At 37.1% G+C, this 21,459-nt stretch overlaps 1 long non-coding RNA gene across 2 annotated transcripts in view; it reads right to left on the bottom strand.

The window, feature by feature from the left end:
• Positions 1-17,669, bottom strand: part of LOC122242035 — a 35,787-nt gene extending 18,118 nt beyond the window's left edge. The window contains exon 1 of one of the 2 annotated variants that reach the window (XR_006222171.1): positions 17,597-17,669. This is a non-coding gene — a long non-coding RNA (uncharacterized LOC122242035). Of the gene's footprint in view, positions 1-3,575; positions 3,638-17,596 lie in introns of those variants that run through there. The other variant, XR_006222170.1, reaches the window with a different exon arrangement.
• Between the last annotated feature and the right edge of the window lie 3,790 nt (positions 17,670-21,459).

The raw sequence follows: 21,459 nt of genomic DNA, 5'->3' as shown, positions 1-21,459 counted from the left end.
TAAATTCATTAAAGCAAAAATAATTTGAGACATATATACCATACACTCTCAGTGTTCCATTACTGCTCTGTCAGATCCTCTTAACCATACATCAGTTTACTTTCAAATGTAGCACTGGTATCTTTGTTGGTGGGCAGTCCTCAGGCTTCCAGAACCCATTATGTCTATATATTCCAGAATCCTAAAGTGCCTGTACACTACAGTGGTAGCTTGTAATCAATGACTAATCAGTGTAGGCCCAGATCCCACCTTCTTGGCTAACTTTTGCATGGTTTTGCAGAGTGTCCTAATGGGATAGTAATTATCAGTTACCCACAAAAGTTGACTTAATAACATATCTCTTAAAGGCTGTGTTCCCTTCCATGATTGTTTCCCTCCTTATCTATACATGTTCTTTGCACCTCTCAAAAGACTGCTTGACTGAAATCCTTGTGTCAGAGTCTGCTTCAGGGAGAACCCAGACTAAGATAGAATAACAAATGATATCCAGAACCTCTTGCCTAATGAGGAACAGACAAATGATTACAAGACTAAAGTCATATGGGAACTCAGGAGAAAACAATTCTGCCTGGCAGAGTCAGAGAAGGTGTCAATTTAGGAGGTAACAAACTAGGTTTTAAAAAATAAGTAGAGTTTGACAAGCAGATGTGATGAGATACAATAATACTAGCAGCTAACATATTTTACATCTGTTTTCCCCTTTGATTCTCAGGAACTTTTTGTAAAAATTTTTCATTTTTACAAATGAGGAACTGGCAGGTTATTCTGCCTGTAAATGGCAGGGCTAAGATTTAAACACAGTACCATATGGCTCCAAAATCATAGCTCTTCATGACAATATACTACAAAGGAGAGAGAAACCAGGCTTTCAAGGCAGACACATGTGAGTTTTAAACCTTTTTATTAGCTGTGTATCTTGAGTTAAAATTAACCTCTAAATCTGTTTTCTCCACTTAAATGTGAGATTACTCTGAATAACTCTGAAGAAGGTTTTTATACAGTTTAATGGAAATGTAACATGTAAAGTACCACTACAATACTTGTCATAAGTAGGTATTCAGTAAATACAGCAGTTGTTACCGTGACTATATGACCATTATGGGTAGATAAAACTGCTCATGTAAAAATGCTGCGTGTGTCTGAATACTAGCCCCTTTTACCCTACAATAGGTAGTTTTATGTGCCTATAATATTCATGGTAGAAAGTGGTGAGAAATGAGGTTATAATGGAACTTTAGGACTTGATATTTAAAAGATATGTACCTCACGCTGAAGAGGTTCACTTATTCTACAGCTATCACAGGTTGAAGGCATGAAGATGACACATTTAGGCTGGCATTTTGTGGTTAAGTTATGATGGAGTTGTCATGTTCAGATATGTGGGGCCTGCATTTTGTGGTTAAGGTATGATGGAGTTGTCATGTTCAGATGTGTGGGGGTTTTCTTGGTTGGAGAGTGGGTAACAAGAAGTTGCTAAAAATGTTAGATTGGAGAACCGTGGGTCTGGGGGCAGGAAGACCTTGTAGGAAGCTTTTGGAGTCTGCTATAGAATTTTTCCCATTTTCATTGCCTTTCAGTATTTTCAAAGCACAACAAAATAATCAAGTGTGAGTGAATTAAAAGATATTATGCATGTGTGAGAGAGAGAGAGACAGACAGATAGAGAAAGTAGCTTAAAACAGCAACCTCCCTTTCTCAGTCTGTGCTTCTCAAGTTTAATGCCTTCAGACTTGCTGTGGACCCTGAAAATCTACACACTTGTCTTCCATAACAGAGAAAAGATCTTCCAGATAATACCCTTCATTTTACTCTCAGACCTCTTTCCTTGAATCTTTATATGGACTATGGATCTTTGGTCTAGCCCACTTGATTTCTAACATCTAGTCAGTCAGTCTCTGGTCATGGCTTGGTCTGGAGAGTGTTCTGTTGAGCTTTATTTAGTTTGCTCATCGGTAAATGGTCAATAACCTTCCTTCTTTCCCCATAGGGTTAAATGTGACCTAGCTATCTATATTACACATCACTATACAAACATTTTGCTTAGTGAGACAAAACTGCTTTTCCACCTCAATCCAGGGAGTCTCCTTCCACTTAATAATTAATTATGCAAAAAGATAAATCACTACTCAAATCAATTTTTTACTTAAAAGTTGCAATCACTATTTTCCTATTTAATCTTGTGGTAGTAGCCTAAAAAGGATCACGAAAATCATATAATTCAACTCTACCTTAATTTCACATTATTTTTCTAACATGGGTTTTAGATAACAAGTCATTCAAAACCCTTTCTTTCTTTCAAAGCACTGCCTAAAATAATAGGGGAGACTTGGCAGGGGAAATATGGGAACTTTCTGTACTATCTGTACAACTTTTTTGTAAATCTAAAACTATTCTAAACTAAAAAAAGTTTATTTTTTAAAAAGTGATGATACCAATTTGAAAAATAATGTGTGCAAAATTTAGATATGGATGCTAGCCCTGTGTGTGTGTGTGTGTGTGTGTGTGTGTGTGTGTGTGTGTGAGAGAGAGAGAGAGAGAGAGAGAGAGAGAGAGAGAAGGTAAAGAGAGGCAGGTTGGGCTTAGGTAGCCTAAAAAGGAATACTTCAAGGTGAAACTGGAAAGCAGTCCAGTTAGTATGACTGAAGTCTAGGCTGTCAGCATTTTCTCTGAGGAAATCAATATCTAACTATGGTAGCCAACCTCCAAGATAGCCTCCAATGATCCACATCTTCTGATATTCACACTCATGTAAATCCCTCCCACATGAAATTGAGGTTGTCTCTGTGTGACCAATAAGCATATGGTGGAAATGGTAGTATGTGACTTCCCAAGCTGATTTATAAATGAAATTACAATTTTCACGTTGGTTTCTTGGATCATTCACTTAGGGGGAAGCTGGCCACTATACCATGAGTATACTCAAGCAGCTCTGTAGAAGTCTTCAGAGACAGAAGCTGACACCTCTAGTTTTTCCATCTAGTTCTAACCTACTAGCTATGCAAGTGAGTCTCCTTGGATCCTCCACTTCCTTCTGTGACTGCAGCCTCAGCTGACATCTAACTGCTTCTGTATGAGAGACTTTAAGCAACAATGGCCCAACTGAGCCCTTCTGAACTTCTTGGTCCACAGAAACGATGAGAAATAATAAATCATCATTGTTTTAAGCTACTAAGTTCGGGGTTGATTTATATAACACAAAAACTAAAATGCTAATATTTAATTAATTAGTTAATTTAGAAAGAGAGCAAGAGAGAAAACATGGGCAGGGGAGGAGCAAAGGGAGAGGGAGAGAGAGAATCTTAAGCAGGCTCCATGCCCAACATGGAGCCGGAAACGGGGCTTGATCCCACAACTATGAGATCATGACCCAAGCTGAAGTCAAGTCAGACACTTAACTGACTGAGCCACCCAGGCACACAAAAGCTATTATTTATTAAGTTCCCACTATGTGCCAAGAATTCTATTAGGTGCTTTTGTGAACATTGTTTCTGTACCCAATCATTTGGCCTAGGTATACTTATGTCCATTTTACAGATTTAAAAAAAATTCAAAGCAAGATAATTTAGGTTACTTACTTGTAAGCAATAAAGTTTTGAGGTCACCTGACTCCATTTCAGTGTTCCTTCCACCAAGTAAGTTTTGACTGAGGAAACAGAATGAAGAGAAGCTGGGAGGGAAGAACTGCCTAGGACACAATGGTAAAGACTTCATAAATACTATCTTTTTTCTTGGGGGGGTGGGGATGGAGGAGGTAGAATTAAGAGAAAAGGAAGAAAGGATAAAGAAAAAAACACTATTTGGATGAGAACTGGTGAAGAGCTTTGAAGCAAAAATGGATTTGCCATGCAAAGCAGCTGGGAACTAGTGCCAACTAGTAACTTATTACCGAGAGTTCTTTAATGTCCAGCTCCATCTTGTGAAGGCTAGGAACACTCAAAAAACAATGCTCTGTTGGCATGCATGTGACATTGGAGAGAAAGCATAGGTAACAATAAATCAGTTGACATCTAGACTATGATGGTAGTTCTAAAAGTAGTTTGAATTGATAATCTCTGTTCCTAAGAAAGTTGTTCATCAAATTTGAGTTTAGTCCTTCTTCAGTCTTTCACTAAGAAGACTACTGCCTTTCCTTACCAAGAATTCTTTCATGTTATTTGCACACCTCCAAGGGTTCATAAATATTCACATATACAAATTGAGTACTGATAGAGTGATATAACTGCATGCATGAGTCAACACCTTGGAATTCATTTCCATAATCTACAATTTGTAAACCAGAGAACAGTTTGATTTCTTATCTGTGTAGTAAGGTTTTGGAAGCATGAATTAACTCCTTAAGAAGAGAATCTTGGTTTGGAACCAGTAGCAAATGTGTATCCAGTTTTAAAAAAAGAAAAGCATAAGATTGAAAAAGAAAAGCTTCTTATGTGGACAATTGTATCATAATCTATAATTGTATTTCTGGATAAAACTATTTTTTTGATATTTATTTTTGAGAGAGAAAGAGACAATACATGCACCCTTGTGTGCATGCATGCACACAAGTGGGGGTGGTTAGAGAGAGAGGGGGCACAGAGGATCCAAAGTGGGCTCTGTGCTGACAGCAGAGAGCCTGATGCAGGGCTTGAATTCATGAGCTGTAAGATCATGACCTGAGCCAAAGTCAGACACTTAATTGACTGAGCCACCCAGGTGCCCCTGATAAAACTTCTTTTTGACACATTATCCTCCTTTAATTACTAAGTATCTAAAGACATCAATCCATGTTGTCATGAAAGGACATACCAATATATATTTTCATCATTTGGAGAACTGGCCATGTGTCTTTTTAAAAAGTTAATTTAAGTATAGTTGACATACAATGTTACTGTTACATTAGTTTCAGGTGTACAACATAGTGATTCAACATCTCTATACATTATGCTATGTTCATAAGTGTAGCTACCTTATGTCACCATACAATGTTATTATAATATCATTGACTATATTCCCTATGATGTGCTTTTTATTCCTGTGACTTATTCATTCTATAACTAGAAGCCTGTATCTCCCAATTCCCTTTGCTCATTTTGCCCATTCTTCCATCCCCCTTCCTTCTGGCAACCATCAGTTTGTTCTCTGTATTTACTGAGTTCTCTGCTTTTGTTTGTTTTTTATTCTTCTGTTTTTTTAAAATTAATTATTTTTAAACAGATTTTTTTTAATGTTTATTTATTTTTGAGAGAGAGATAGCATGGGAGAGCAGGGGAGGGGCAGAGAAGGGGGTGGGTATAGAGGGGTTGAAGCAGGCTCTATGCTCACAGCAGAGAGCCTGATATGGGGCTCAAACTCACAAACCAAGAGATCATGACCTGAGCTGAAGTTGGACGCTCAACTGACTGAGCCACCCAGGCTCCCTGTTTTGTTTTTTTAGATTCCACATGAGTGAAGTCATATGGTATTTTTCTTTCTCAGTCTGACTTATTTCAGTTAGTATAATACCCTCTAGGTCCACCCATGTTGTTGCAAATGGCAAGATATCATTCCATTTTATGGCTGCATAATATTCTGTGTGTGTGTGTGTGTGTGTGTGTGTGTGCGTGCGTGCGTGTGTGTGTGTGTGTGTGTGTATACCACATCTTCTTTATTCATTCATCTATTGGTCATGTGCCCTCGTGCCCTTTTTTTTTTTTTTTTAAAGATATTGTTTTACCAATTGCTTGAAAATGAAGATCCATGACCTGATCTCAGAAGCATTTGAGAGAGATTTATTTCAATACACCATTTGGGGATAAAGATTGGAAACCTTAGAATTACTTAACATAATGATTTTACTTCTTTATTTCCTTTATAATATATGCCCACAGTTCTGAACTATGTAACTATTTGACTTTAATTGTTAATAAAGTGGCCTAAAAAGTCATCAGTGTATAAATTTATATGACTTAGAAAAAGTTCAGTCAGGAAGCTCTTAGCTTTCTGGGCAGTTATATAATATGTATTAATGGACAGAATTTTCCCAATTGGGAATTGTTGTTAAGTTACATACAGAGTAAAAAAAAAAGTAAGATTATGAGTTTAAAAATACTGTTTAAAATTCTCAGCACTTTTTATGAAAAGCTTGTGACAGAACCAATAGGACCTTTAATTAAAAAGCAACAACTGTAATCAGGTGTATTTGTGTAAAGGGAACACTAGCGAATGTAAGAGATGAATCTCATATCTCAGAAGCTTAACATGAGAGAAACTCATTTCTCACTTAGGTAAAACCCTGCTTGACAAATGGCTTTCTACCAAATAGTTCAACGACTCAGATTCTCCTATCTTGTGGTTCTATAACTTCAACATGCTGCTTCCAAAGCCGTTGTGTTCATTTGCATCAAATTGGAAGGGAAAAGGGCAATGAAAATTAGTATGGAAGGTTTTATGGACCAGTTCTAAAAGGATATACATTACTTTAATCTCATTTTATTAGCTAAAGTTTACTCACATGGCCACATCTAACTGCAAAGGAGGCTGGGAAATACATTCTACCTGAGTATCCAGCAAGAAAAGGAAAGATTTGGTGACATTAGCTGGCAATTTCTGCCACAACAGCCAATGTCAATGCTAAAGTCTAAATGAATATAAAATTTATATTTACCAGTATTTGGGGTGAAGAAATAGGAAACCACCAGCTAATTTTTCTAACTGTTCTGATTTGTCATTGTCTGGTTCTGGGGAATGAGAATGAGACTATTTCTCAGATTTTGTATTACTATTGACAGAATTATCTATATTTACTTATTTTTGTTTGGCTAAGCCATATAATCATGAGAAACTAATTTGTAAAGTGATTTTCATGTATCCTACTTTATCATTATTGACCTAAGTAGCAACCAAGGAGTGGTTTATGAAGACAAAATTATCTCATTTGTGTTGACTGCTGAAACTCTCTCCTCAATCATAACAACACCAAAACAAGGAAACTCATTCTCCTGCCCCTCCCTTTTAAAAAATATTCTAATAGTTTTCTTTCTTTTTTGTCTCTAAATTACACTCTGAAAATCTGTGCTATAATTAAAAGAAGCAGCATTTTCTAGTAATGGGAATCATGGAAGTGTTCTCTGACCAATTTGTTTCTCACTTCAAGTTTACCATAAGAGCTGCTTTTGGTACAGGGACTCTCAAGGGAAATCAAGAGAACTGCAGAAACTTGTTTAGAACTTCCAGGTTAAGTGGAACGGGGAGGCTGTGACAAGTGGCTATGCCACCTGCAATATGATGAGCAGCCAGAGGCCCCAAACCAGAAGCATCTTCCTATATGTCTGCTAATTGCCCCTTCATGCACACACATAAAACTTATATCAACTCAGCCCATCAGTGAGTGAGAACTTTAAATGTTCTATTTCATTAAGATGTTAACATTATTGTCATTAAAAATTTTCAGAACCATTATTAGAAAATAAACTAAGGAAGAAAAATATTCATTATATACTATTTCAAATAGTTTCTTTGTCTACTAAATGCCTTGGGTAACAGAAGTTTGTCTTCTCAGACTACCCTGGTCATAAAATGCTTCCTTCTGAGAATTGCCACAGGACATTTTGCCATAGTACTCAACTCATAATTTTCATTTAATACTCTACATTAATGATAATTAAAGAATTTCTTAAAAGGAAACACACACAATCTTATCATCTTAACAAATTAGCTATTTCCTATTTATTTTCTAATTCATTTCACATCCCTATTTATATGCATTTAAGGTCTTGTTAGTGTTGTTGATGTTCTTGTTGATATCTTCTAACCCCTCTCTGTCTCTCTCTTTCTCTCTCTTTTATTATTACCATTTAGTGTCCTACAAGAGCCTAGGTTTTGAACAGAGTAAATATTTTTGTTGACAAGTACTTATTGAGCTCCTACTATGTGCTAGGCATTGTTTCAAGTCCTGGGAGACAGCAATTATAGACATAAATTCTGCCTCATGTAGCTTACACTCTAGGAGTGGGGTTGCAGAGATAGATAATAAGATGTAAAGATGTAAATTAGGCAGTGATAAGTGTGGAGAACTGAGACTTGAATGATAAAATTTTTTTAACGTTTATTCATCTTTGAGAGACAGAGAGAGACAGAGCATGAGCGGGGAAGGGGCAGAGAGAGGGAGACACAGAATTGGAAGCAGGATCCAGGCTCCCAGCTGTCAGCACAGAGCCCGACGCGGGGCTTGAACTCACAAACTACGAGATCATGACCTGAGCCGAAGTCGGACGCTCAATTGACTGAGCCACCCAGGCACCCAGAGACTTGAATGATGAAAAAGATGCAGTTATGTGAAGCTCCAAGGAAGAGTGCCTGGTCCAAACAGAAAAAAGCATTGCAAAAAGTGCACATTTGGTGTGCTCCAGGTGCAGAACAAAGGCCATAGTGAAAAATAACATGAATGAAGAGACAAGAAGAGATAAAGTGAGAGAAGTCAGTGGGGGACTTTGGAGTCCTTGCAGATGATATTAAAGAATTTATTAAGAAGCCACAGGAAGGTATTAAGCAGAGGCACGGTAAGATCTAATTTATGCTTTGATCACTCCAGTTTCCATGTGGCAGACATAGAGAAAGGCAAGAGAAGTAGACAGACTGAGTAGACAGACAAGTCTGGTCTTAAGTCAGGAATGTATTAGGGGAGGTATTGAGAAATGCTTGGCTTCTGGGTATATTTTGAAAGCAGAGGCAACAGGTTACCATGAATTAAGCATGTGCTATGAGGAATAAAGTGGAATCAGGGAAGATTCCTAGGCAACTAGTAGTGTGGTACTATTTATTATAATAGAGATAATTTGATGATATTTATTCATTCAAACATTTATTAGATGGTTACTTTGTGTAAGATACTATGCTACGTTTTGTGGACAGGAAGAATCCCCTAAGGAATCTTAATCTAAGTAAGAATTGACAAGGAGTGGCATTAAAGCAGAGGGAAAAGGATGATGAGGAAATGACAAATTTAAGAAATATGTAGGAGGTGGGACTGGCAGAATATGGTGCCTGATGTTCAGAGTAGGTAAAAGATTCTGGAATGATTGGAAATTTCTGATTTAAGTGGGTAGATGCAATGTCATTAACAAAGATGGGCAATTTATATTAATAAATTTATTATTAATTCTGTGGAGAAAGGCCTTATTACATTAAAAATGGAAGCCAATGATTACTGATAACTTCTTACATACCAGGCGCTATGCTTAGTGCTTAATACAAACAACCTCATTTAATTATCAAATCACGGTATTGTATCAATATTGATATACTATTATTGTCCCTGTTTTTATAGAGAAGTAATCTGGGAATTATGGAGGTTAAATAACTTGCTCAATGTTATTTACACATGTAGTTAAGTAGAAGAGCCAGGTCTTGAACCCATGACACCAATATTTGTAGATGTCAGGTTTGAGATGCCATGGGTATTTGGTTAGAGCCATTTAGTAGATTTACAAATAAAGACCTAGAATTTGGGACATTACCTGGAGATACAGATTTGAGAACTTTCAGCATAAAAGTGATTGATTATACACCCTAGATTGGCATCCTTCTCTTCCTTGTCTTGCTTTCTTCTACCTCTAATGTGTTGCCTGGGATCAAGTTCCAAAGAATCTATTTGCACTTGAATCCTTGTCCCAGAGTCTGCTTCTGAGGGAACTCAAGTCCACACAGAACTGATTGAAAAACAAATAGAAGGTGAGTAAGAAAGAGCACCAAGGGCGCCTGGGTGGCTCAGTCGGTTGAGCGTCCAACTTCGGCTCAGGTCACGATCTTGCGGTCCGTGAGTTCGAGCCCCGCGTCAGGCTGGGCTGATGGCCCAGAGCCTGGAGCCTGCTTCCGATTCTGTGTCTCCCTCTCTCTCTGCCCCTCCCCCGTTCATGCTCTGTCTCTCTCTGTCTCAAAAATAAATAAATGTTAAAAAAAAGAAAGAGCACCAAACCCTTTCTTAGGAGATTGGCCATGAAAGGAAGGAAATTAATAGATAAGTAACCACAAGAGAACATAGGATTACTTTTTAAGAAGGGAAAACAACCAAATTTATATGCTGGGAGGAAAGTTAATAAATAGGGAAACATGGAAAAGATCCTGGTAAAAAAAAATCTATTATTTTCTGTGAGGTTGAGAAAAGTTTTCTGCTCAGAAGGAGGGGTGAGAGAGAGAAAGTGGAGTGGGGTTTGGGATGACTGATGAAGGGTCAGGATTTTGGTGATATCAGTTTGAGTGTTTGCATTATTTTTGCCATCAGAGCTTGGCAATCACAGAGTAGAGGTGAAGATGACTGGAATAATATGAGACTGGGTTAAAACTTCCAGAACTGACTCATTTGAGTAACTCAAGTGTCCAGGGTAGGAATGACAGTTTTAGGTAAAGTGCAAACAGCCTAGGTCTTTCCAGCAACTCTAGTTCTTGCTGACCTAGTTGGTCACAGACCACTTGACTGAGACTTCAAACCCCCCAATCATCCTTGCTTTGTCTTCTTAAATCCTCTTTGCCTGACCAATTTCTGACCTATGACTTCTGTAATCTTCAGACTTCATAAATAGCCTTATGTCTTTTTTTTTTTAATAAAAGGAGTTATGGAGTCACTGAGTTGAAGAGCTGCTAAAGCTAGAAACATTTTTGCATGCAAAGAAATGGTCCCAGAGAATTACTCACTTGCCAAGATTATAAAACAAGTTAGTGGGAAAGCCAAGAGACTGTTTTTTCTACTACACAGAGATGTCTATGGTAAAGGTAAGAACAAAGAAGCAAAAACAGAGAGGGGAATATGCAAAAAAAAAAAAAAAGTGTGTGGACTTTTTCCTTTAAAAAAAATTGGAATTTGCATTTTTTTCTTAATTCCTGGTAAGTATTTTTATTTCCACAATTTATTACCTTGATTTCCATCAGGGATTAAGATACAGTGACCTAATAACTCTGGTTCTTCACCAAGATCATCATCACTTTGTCTTTCAAGGAATGACCTTCCTTCAACTAAAAAGGCTGGGTGATGAATTGGATAAGATCACCATGGTCAGTTTAAGAGTCTGGCATCCACTACTGAGGATCCCTCCATCTCCCCCAAGGAAACACCTCTGCACTGGATTCTGTCCCAGGAGGCAAAGAGGGCAAGAGATCAGGCAAGCTAATTAACTCAGATCTCTCCCTTTGGCCATGGAAATCATTAATCATAGAACCACCACATGGCCACTGATCTTTTAATGATGATTTTAATTTGCATACTAAGCAAACAGTCTCAAAATGTTGCTTTGGAGAATTTGTGAGCCATGCCTAGGCAGGTTATTTCAAAGTCAATTGCACTTTAATACTCTTTCCCAAAAAGTCACTCTTTCATTTTGACAACTTCATTTTGTAAATACTGTCATTGAGCTGTCATTTGGTTGGTGCTGGGTAAATTAATCCCAACCAAGCATTTATTAGTTTTAATAAAAGGGGAAAAAAGATTTCAATTTAAAATTGCTTTTAAAATTATAATGGCTATGAAATAGTCTGGGTTTTAGAATTAGAAAGGACTTTAGATATTATCTACTCCAAGTGATTTGCAAATGAAATTAAGATCTAGCTTGTTAAGTGACTTACCACAGGTCACAGAGAACTGATTGGCAGAGCTGAACTGGATCAAAATTCTAGTATTTTCCCCTCAAACTATTAATGAAATTAGTCACATTAAGATACCATAGTGCTTCAAAAACAATGTACTCTTTTTTTAGAGTCAATTAAATCCTACATAGTTGAGTGTATCTGCATTCCAAATTAGACAGCTTGGCTCACAAGCATTATTGCTGTCAAAAGCCATATCATCTCAAGCTAATTTTCTTAATTTGAAAAGCAAAATCCATTTACTTGTTTTTCATTAAGTAATAATACTTGTCTTGAGGTAATGTGGCCCAAAAATTGCAATCATGAAAAGAAACAGCTTAACTGCACTCAGAACAGTACTTAAAAGAAACAATCATATCTCAAAGGCTTCAAAGTATAACATATAGGGAATAAAGTGGCCTACTTTAATAATAGAGGACAGGACATTTGAAGTGATTTACAATTTAACAAGTGATTTCCCATCTACTCTCATTATTATGATGTACTCAATGATTGTTACTGTCTTCTGTAACTCAAGACACAGGGTTGTTATGTGACTTGCTGAAAGTCACACAGCTGGTTGGTGACCCTACCTAGATCACATCCTGGGCTCTAGTCTCCTAGCTCTAAGTTCAGTGTTTCCCTGGAAAAATACTAACAGCTGTTCATTAAACCATATGTGATATAATGGTCACTCTGAGTTTTGGTTGGCTGCTGACTGACTAGCTGCTCACACAGTGATTTAAAGGTCACCGCTAAACAATTCAACTGAGGTCCTGTCTCTAAGAGATCTGGGATGGAAAGCATTGCTCCCTACTTCATCAGAGTCCTCTTGACTTCAGTGTGGACCCTGCAAATTCTCTGACTCACATAACCTCCTGCTCTACCTACACAAGGCTGCTTCCACCAATACCACACCCCTCTTTGGAAAATGCCTTCCTTCACATTCTGTGGGCAACATCATTAATGGCCCCAAAACATTCTCACTTAGGATGTACTGAGGGTGAATAAAACCTTTTTAAAAAAGTCACCGAGCATTAACAGATAAGACAGGAGGGTGGAAACAGAAAAATGCACTTAGATGTGAAGGCTACAGCTTATGTGGCTAAAACCCAAGAAGTTCTGGAAATAGAGGAGAGGTAAGGCAAGGGTTTTAGAATTTAAGGCAAGGGCAGCATGCTTCTCTGCCCAGGGACACTCCCCCCATTATATTCCTGATCAACATGGAAGGCAAATTTAAAATAGTCTGTCTTTTCCATTCCAGGTGAATGGGAGAAGGGAACTCATTTCAAATCTGTAGTCTGGTCAACTCAAGCTAATTTCAAGGACCTTCAAACTCTGACACATATTCCAATTGCTTCTATTAGAACACTTCCATATTTTAAAAATTTGATCAGACTCAACTTTCTCTCTGCAACTGTGTTGGTTTCATGATGGCCAAAAGGAAGAAGTAATATAATTAGGATAATCTTTGCACTATTTAGCTGTGTTTTCATGGAGTTTTCTTTTGGTCATGATGACCATACATTCCAGTGTGTACCTGTTATCCCCATATAATAAGTAATATCCTCTCTAACTCTAAAATGCTAAAAGTGTCCCCATTTGGAACAATATGTTATTGATTACCATAGCCATATTTAAAAACATAAATTTGCAGTTTATTTGAACATATTATATTGGTTTTCCTATGTCATACCTTCAATCCAACAAACATCTACTATTTGTTACATACAAAATAATATTTTAAAAGTCCTAATGCTAAGGTGGAAATACAGTTTCTATTGCTCAAGAGTTAACTATCATAATGAAAAGATAGACAATGAAAGAACAAAACAACACCACTATAAAGTAGAATGATGAGTTATAAACTAAGGTTTCAATATTGTGCTGTGGCACAGTGAAGAAGAGATGATCCTTAGAATTGAGGAGCTTTAATTTTTTTTAATTAAAAAAATTTTTTTAATGTTTATATTTCTTTTTGAGACAGAGAGAGACAGAGCATGAGCAGAGGAAGGGCAGAGAGAGAGGGAGACACAGAATCCGAAGCAGCCTCCAGGATCTGAGCCATCAGCAGAGAGCCTGATGCAGGGCTCGAACTCATGGACTGTGAGATCATGACCTGAGGCGAAGTCAGACACCCAACCGACTGAGCCACCCAGGCATCCCTTAATTCTTTAATGTTTATTTATTTTTCAAAGACAGACAGAGTGCAAGCAGGGGAGGAGCAGAGAGATAGGAAGACATAGAATCTGAATCAGGGCCCAGGCTCTGAGCTGTCAGCACACAGCCCCATGAGGGGCTTGAACCCATGAACTATGAGATCATGACCTGAGCCAAAGTCAGATGCTCAACCAACTGAGCCACCCAGGTGGCCCTGAGTTGAGGAGTTTTAAAGAAGGATAAGACCTGAGCAGGCATTCCAGGCAGAGATAACAAGCAACAATAACACTAACAGCAAAAACAATAATGGCAGATATAATTTATTAATACCTACTATTTTCTAGAAATGATGCAAGATGCTTTAGAGATATTTCTAGTCATGTTTAATTTAATCAAATCTAATTGAATCATAATTCCTGTTAAGTCTCATCTACATTAGTGATGTTAGAATCCAAGCAGTGCATATGGCAAGAAAGGTTGGGAGATCTCGTGCTATGGAGGCCCTTGAAAACCTGGTAGTTGAAATTTCAACCTACAGGCAGCAGAGGTCATTTTCACATTTTTAAAATTTTTTTTTAAGTTTTATTTATTTTGAGAGAGACAGAGACAGTGCAAGTGGGGGGAGGGGCAGAGAGAGAGGAGACAGAGAATCCCAAGCAGGCTCCATGCTGCCAGCGCAGAGCCCAACACAGGGCTCAAACTCACATTTTGGTATTAAGTGGGAATAAGATCAGATGGCAGCGGTGAAAGGGTTGTCAGAAGGGAAGGACATAGGGGATTGGTTAGGAGGCTATGAAAACATTGCTGACATAATGAGGGACTGAAGTAGGTGAGGGACAATGGAAACTTGGGACAAATAGAGTAATCGCAGAAATGATATTAATTTGATTTTTCACAATTTAGTAAGTTATGAGATTTTCTCATTTGTTTTGATAAACTTTATTAAATTTCTAATTCTTAGGATAAAGTGGCATTTGTGGATGAATGGATTTTTGTATTTGAAATTACTCTGAAATTTTCTCCCTTTCCCCCTTCATTCCTGCTTAGTCACTTAACTCACTGACCAATTTCAGTAACTTTCAGAAAAAGAACAGTTATTCTTTGTAAATTTTTTTAAAGTAACTTTTAAACCCTGTGCAGCATCATGTAAATGAGTTGGGGGACATAGGTCAAAAACGAATTTTTGGGAAATCCATTCCCTAGGAAATTTGAAAAGATAAGTGCAAAGAAAAGATTATCTGGCTCAAGAGTGAATCTTTGCATAGCAAGGTGAATTTTAATAATCACAATCTTCAGGAAATTCATTTTGGACTGCTTTCCTAGCTATGGTGTTAGCTAGTGTTCACCCATTCATATTTTTTCAACTGGTTCCTTGATTAAGAAGTAACTATGATCAAATCCAGACATCAGGCTCTTCACTTCAATCTCATTAGGAATATTTTCACATGGACTAAGCTGAAATGAGTTCAGACTCAAAAATGACTAAATGTGAACTATATTAATGACTTTGAGTCGTTAGGATGCCATTTACCCTATTGATGCTAATGAAATGGAATAGAGGTAGAAATGAAATAGAAAAAAAATTTTATTCTAGGAGTTTGTCTTTAGCTTGAATCAAATGTTGGATTTTTCAAAATGTGTACTGTGTCTTAAAATTATCAGGTACAAATTTGAAGGTGACATCCAAGTTCATGCCAGTAATGCAACCATTCATATTCTTTGCATCCAGAAAAGAAGTTTAAAATTTAATATGAACTGTTCATGAAGAATGTCTCAAATTTCCCTTATTAGCTACAAACAAGATTCTAACTACTAATAATTGATGATTAACCCCTTTGAATTATGGGTTCTTCTCAAATTGAAAATAGATTCCTAAATCATTTCATATAAAAAGTAGGTATCTCGTACCACGCTGTATCAAGATGTATTATTTGTTGCTTCAAAGATCATTTAACATTTTCTACAAAGTTCATATTAGTTGGACCATCTTTGTAATATCATTCACCTAGAAATGCCCATACAAAGAACTTCTCAATGCTTTCTCTTTCAGTCATGGCTAATGCTTCTCTCTTAATCCTGTCTTTTCTGTTCCTCATCAGATGTAACAAAATACTAAGCTTTACTCAAAAGAAAATGACTTTGCCATCTGTAATACTTTTGACTACTATCTCTTGAGAAGTAAGAATTTCAGAGAAGCCTTTTTTTTCTCACAAATAGTTTTTCCTATTTTCCTTTACAAAGTACCAACAACAATAGTACAAAAAGAATTTATTTAAATTTTTAGAATACTTTGTTTCACAACACACTTTCATAAACATTATCTCACTTGATCCTTAAAAAAAAACCTCTAATGGAAGTTGGGCATATATTACTATTTTGCGTATTTAAACTTGAGGATACTGAGGCCCATTTAAGGAGCAGGTGCTGGAGTGAAGATTTGCACCTTAGTCTGACTAGGTATCTTATGTATCTGACACTGTATCCCAAGGACAATATTTGTGCCAGTACCAAGTAGTAACAGGAGACTGGTAAATAGGCTACAGAGCTTCTCTGCCAACTGAAAATTATACAAAAAGAGGAACAATCTTCTTACATTGTTAGTGACTGCTGACTTGTATACTACAGCTTTGTATACGCAACCCTGGTATTTAGTACAGATGATGAGATCTGCGCCTTAGCAGGGCAGAGCTTTTACCTATCAGCAGAGAACACTGGGAGCAGGGTGACAGAATTTGGAACCAGGTGAGGTAGGCTTGTTTATAAGGGTCCCACAGCTAGGGTGCATGTTATAGTATTTAATGAGATGGTACGTGCAGAGCTTCTCCCCAGGGTTGACATGCTGCCTAAGAATCTGAGTAATGTCATAGTAAAGTACTGACCCTCATGCCTAGCTCCAAACCACTACTCTTTAGCGTCCAGGTTCCATTCTTCAGTTGAGCAAACCATACCCAAATCCTCTTTCCTTTTGATTAGGGGAGTCCACCATTCTTGGCAACTTGGATTCCATCAGGTCATCTCTTCTGGAAGGCACTTTATAAATGCTTCCTTTTTCTATGTCAGTTATCAGCTGACAAAAATATACAGACGAGAGGAGTACAGTTCAGCCAGCCCAACCCACGAGCCATATCTAATGTCTAGCTCTACTTCAATCAGGACATCCTTGATATTTAGAAGCTAAAATATCAAAAAATACTAAATTAAGAATCTGACACAGAGAACACTGTATACCATTTTTCAAATTTGTACAAGATTCATAAATTTGCTTTGGAACTTGTGCCCAGATTTAAGGGATGAAGTTTATGTAGAGTAGCCGGAGTTTGAAGCCAGTGATAGTCAAACTTTTGCCTTTCAGAGGTTTATAAGGATAAATGTGGCAAAGTAATATTACCCCCTCCCCTCCACACACACAAAACTCTGCCCACTTTTCTAAGAGTAATGCAAGAGCATGGTTCAAGCTTTATACTACTATAGTCATCTTTAGTTTCTAAAATTTACTGTTTTGCTGAAGTACTATAAAGAAATTTCAATGTATTTCCTCATCTCAATTTTGCATAGCCTAGACACTCAGATATAAATTAGGATTTTTAAGGCTGGAGTCCATCAATTGACAATAGTGCTACCTCCCGACAAAGTGTGTTTGCAGCTTAGTTCTACTGCAAATTGGGGGGAGAAAAAGTTACCTGTTGTTAATAAAACTCAGTGCTCTCTTTTTCTTAGTAGAGAGTTGTGGTTGGGAAGCAGATAATCCACTGGTAATTATTCTACTCACCCTTTGCATTTGAGTCAGCTACAGGAAATTTTTGTTAATGAAAAGAATACGTGTTACAAATCACTTCCAGGTAAGGCTGTTAGGAAGAAAGAATACCTTCTCCATGTGAGAGGATGGTAGACCTTCGTAACGGCATAGCCCAAGTCCTTGAGTCTCCTTGTAGAAGCCTGCCCTCCAACCAAGGAACATACACATTAGAGTATTAGATGGGCATAGAATAAACTTATATTATGTTAAGCTACCAAAATTTTGGAAATAGTTTGTTAAACAGCTAGCATTACCTAACTATGTATACATTTGGAAGGAATGTAACCAAAAATTGGGGAAAAATAGCTGTGTAACAATTTCAAGGATTCTTAAAGGCAATGTTAAGGAAATCCCAGATTTGGCAGGGAAAATATATAGACAGGCTGGGAGAGAATGGCAAAGGAATCTCTTAAAGTTGTGAAAAAAAGAAGGAAGATAATTTGGTTTAAAAACATGTGAGTGGCTAAGCATGAACTTTGTCTTTCCACACATTTTTGCTATTGTAAAACATGATGGTGAGCAGAGTATGGACTTGACCACTAGGTTTTATTTTATCATCAAAGGTGTTTAACTCAAGTCTTCACAGACACTATCTTTAACTCCAAAAGGAAATACACTTTAATTTTAAAGAGATGGCAAAAGTAAGATTCTCTGTACAAATTTTAAAAATCCGATCTTAAACTTAGCTATCATTTTTTAAAGTTTATTTATTTTGAGAGAGAGAGAGTGCACGTGAATGGGGGAAGGGCAGAGAGAGGGAGAGAGAGAATCCCAAGCAGGCTCCATGCTGTCAGCACAGAGTCCAATGTGGGGCTTGATCCCACCAACCATGATCATGACCTGAGCTGAAATCCAGATTTGGTCACTCAACCACCTGAGCCACCCAGGCACCTCAAACTCAGCTATCATTTAAAGTGAAGATTATCTATTATGGGGCTACATGTTAATTCATAATCTGCTTATATGTGGCTTAAGGTGTTTAAATAGCTACATTAGTTACTTTGGTATCCAGTAGAAGAAATTCATTTCATAGATTCCTTTCAGAAAGATTATTGCTGTTAATTTTTTCTTTCTAGAAAAGCTTAAGGTATTTCTTGTGAAGCTATGATATATTACAAAAATCTTCCATGATGCCACTTCAAAGACCCAGTATTTTCCATGGGACAGCAGTTCTTGTTTATGGTCCTGAAGAAATTCTTCTTCCTAACAACTTTACTTATGATGTAACCATTATTTCTTTCAGAGTGACCCAATACTGTCAGTACTAGTTTGGTAAAAATACAGTTTTAAAATTATAGCCCCAAATTTTGCTAATAAACTGACACTTCTCAGATTTCTGCTCAATAAAAATGTGTTTCTTTGATTTTTCTTCCCCTCCAGTTACAACAATCTCCTGAGGCCAAATAAATGTGGACTTGTGTGCTGAATGTCAGCTGAGGTATAGAAAGTTGCTGCTAATTCATTTCTTAAAATACTATGTATTATTTTTCACTTCTTCTGGAATACTGAATGGGCCTAAATCCTTTGTATTCATCTTGTTATTAGCTAGAGGCTGATACAGTTATATTGCAAAGCTTAAAATAACATAGCCTGCACACAGAATGGAATCAATGCTGTTGAAGACAATGAAAATGCACATATTAACCTAGTTATGATGATTTTCATTTTAATTTCTCTATGATACAATTATTGCCACATTCACTTCTAATTTCAATCCCATGGTGATTTGTTTAGTAACTCTTTTATTATATTACCTATGCTTTTTAGAACAGTGTTTAATATATAGTTGATTCCTGATACAGATTCCCAATAAGTATGTTTAACTTTCTGAATTTTTAAAATGAAGCAGATATACTATTTGGTTCTTGTTGATTTTCTTGAAGATTCTGAATTTTTGTAACAAGCTCAAATCAGGACTCATCCTGTGGTGATTTGATATATTCTTTGGGAGCTGTGCTCATTCCTTTCAGGCCTGCGGGCAGAAACACCCACATGAAGAGAGCTAAGCACCCAGCAGTCTAGAGGATTTCCCTGTGGGTGTTGTAGAGGCCCTTCTCTTGCTCCCCCCACCAGCCCCTCTGCATTTCTCCTATGACTTCAACTCATTTAAAGCTAGATTATGGGGCATGGCAACCAGACATGTGTTGTCTGATTGCAAAGGCTAAGACTTCCAATACTATGTTGAATAACAGTGGCGAGAGTAGACATCCCTGTCTTATTCCTGACCTTAGGGGGAAAGCTCTGTTTTTCCCCACTGAGGATGATATTAGTGTTGGGTCATTCATATATGGCTTTTATGATGTCGCGGTATGCTCCTTCTATCCCTACTTTCTTGAGGGTTTTTATCAAGAAAGGATGCTGTATTTTGTCAAATGCTTTCTCTGCATCTATTGAGAGGATCATATGGTTCTTGTCCTTTCTTTTATTGATGTGATGAATCACATTAATTGTTTTGCAGACATTGAACCAGCCCTGCATCCCAGGTATAAATCCCTCTTGGTCATGGGGAATAATTTTTTTACTGTATTGTTGGATCCGGTTGGCTAATATCTTGTTGAGGATTTTTACATCCATGTTCATCAGGGAAATTGTTCTATAGTTCTCCTTTTTAGTGGGATCTCTTTTTGGTTTTGGAAATCAAGGTAATGCTGGCTTCATAGAAAGAGTTTGGAAGTTTTCCTTCCATTTCTATTTTTTGGAACAGCTTCAAGAGAATAGGTGTAAACTCTTCCTTAAATGTTGGGTAGAATTCCCCTGGAAATCCATCTGGCCCTGGACTCTTGTTTTTTGGCAGATTTTTGATTACTAATTCAATTTCCTTACTGGTTATGGGTCTGTTCAAATTTTCTATTTCTTCCTGTTTCAGTTTTGGTAGTGTATATGTTTCTAGGAATTTGTCCATTTCTTCCAGATTGCCCATTTTATTGGCATATAATTGCTCATAATATTCTCTCATTATTGTTTTTATTTCTGCTGTGTTGGTTGTGATCTCTCCTCTTTCATTCTTGATTTTATTTATTTGGGTCCTTTCCTTTTTCTTTTTGATCAAACTGGCTAGTGGTTTATCAATTTTGTTAATTCTTTCAAAGAACCAGCTTCTGGTTTCATTGATGTGTTCTATTTTTTTGGTTTTGATAGCATTAATTTCTGCTCTAATCTTTATTATTTCCTGTCTTCTGCTGTTTTGGGGTTTTATTTGCTGTTCTTTTTCCAGCTCCTTAAGGCATAAGGTTAGGTTGTGTATCTGAGATCTTTCTTCCTTCTTTAGGAAGGCCTGGATTGCTATATACTTTCCTCTTATGAGTGCCTTTGCTGCGTCCCAGAGGTTTTGGGTTGTGGTGTTATCATTTTCATTGACTTCCATATACTTTTTAATTTCCTCTTTAACTGCTTGGTTAGCCCATTCATTCTTTAGTAGGATGTTCTTCAGTCTCCAAGTATTTGTTACCTTTCCAAATTTTTTTTGTGGTTGATTTTGAGTTTCATAACATTGTGGTCTGAAAATATGCACGGTATGATCTTGATATTTTTCTATTTACTTAGGGCTGATTTGTGTCCCAGTATATGGCCTATTTTGGAGAATGTTCCATGTGCACTGGAGAAGAAGGTATATTCTCCTGCTTTAGGATGAAATGTTCTGAATATATCTGTTAAGTCCATCTGGTCCAGTGTGTCATTCAAAGCCATGTTTCCTTGTTGATTTTTTTATTAGATGATCTGTCCATTGCTGTGAGTGGGATGTTGAAGTCTCCTACTATTATGGTATTACTATCAATGAGTTTCTTTATGTTTGTGATTAATTGATTTATATATTTGGGTGCTCCTACATTTGGCGCATAAATGTTTACAATTGTTAGGTCTTCTTGGTGGATAGACCCCTTGATTATGATATAATGCCCTTCTGCATCTCTTGATACAGTCTTTATTTTAAA

This window comes from Panthera tigris, chromosome C2 (assembly GCF_018350195.1).
Source record: "Panthera tigris isolate Pti1 chromosome C2, P.tigris_Pti1_mat1.1, whole genome shotgun sequence".
NCBI lineage: Eukaryota > Metazoa > Chordata > Mammalia > Carnivora > Felidae > Panthera > Panthera tigris.
Note: the sequence above shows the minus strand (reverse complement) of the source record. Positions and strands in the feature narration are given on the sequence as shown.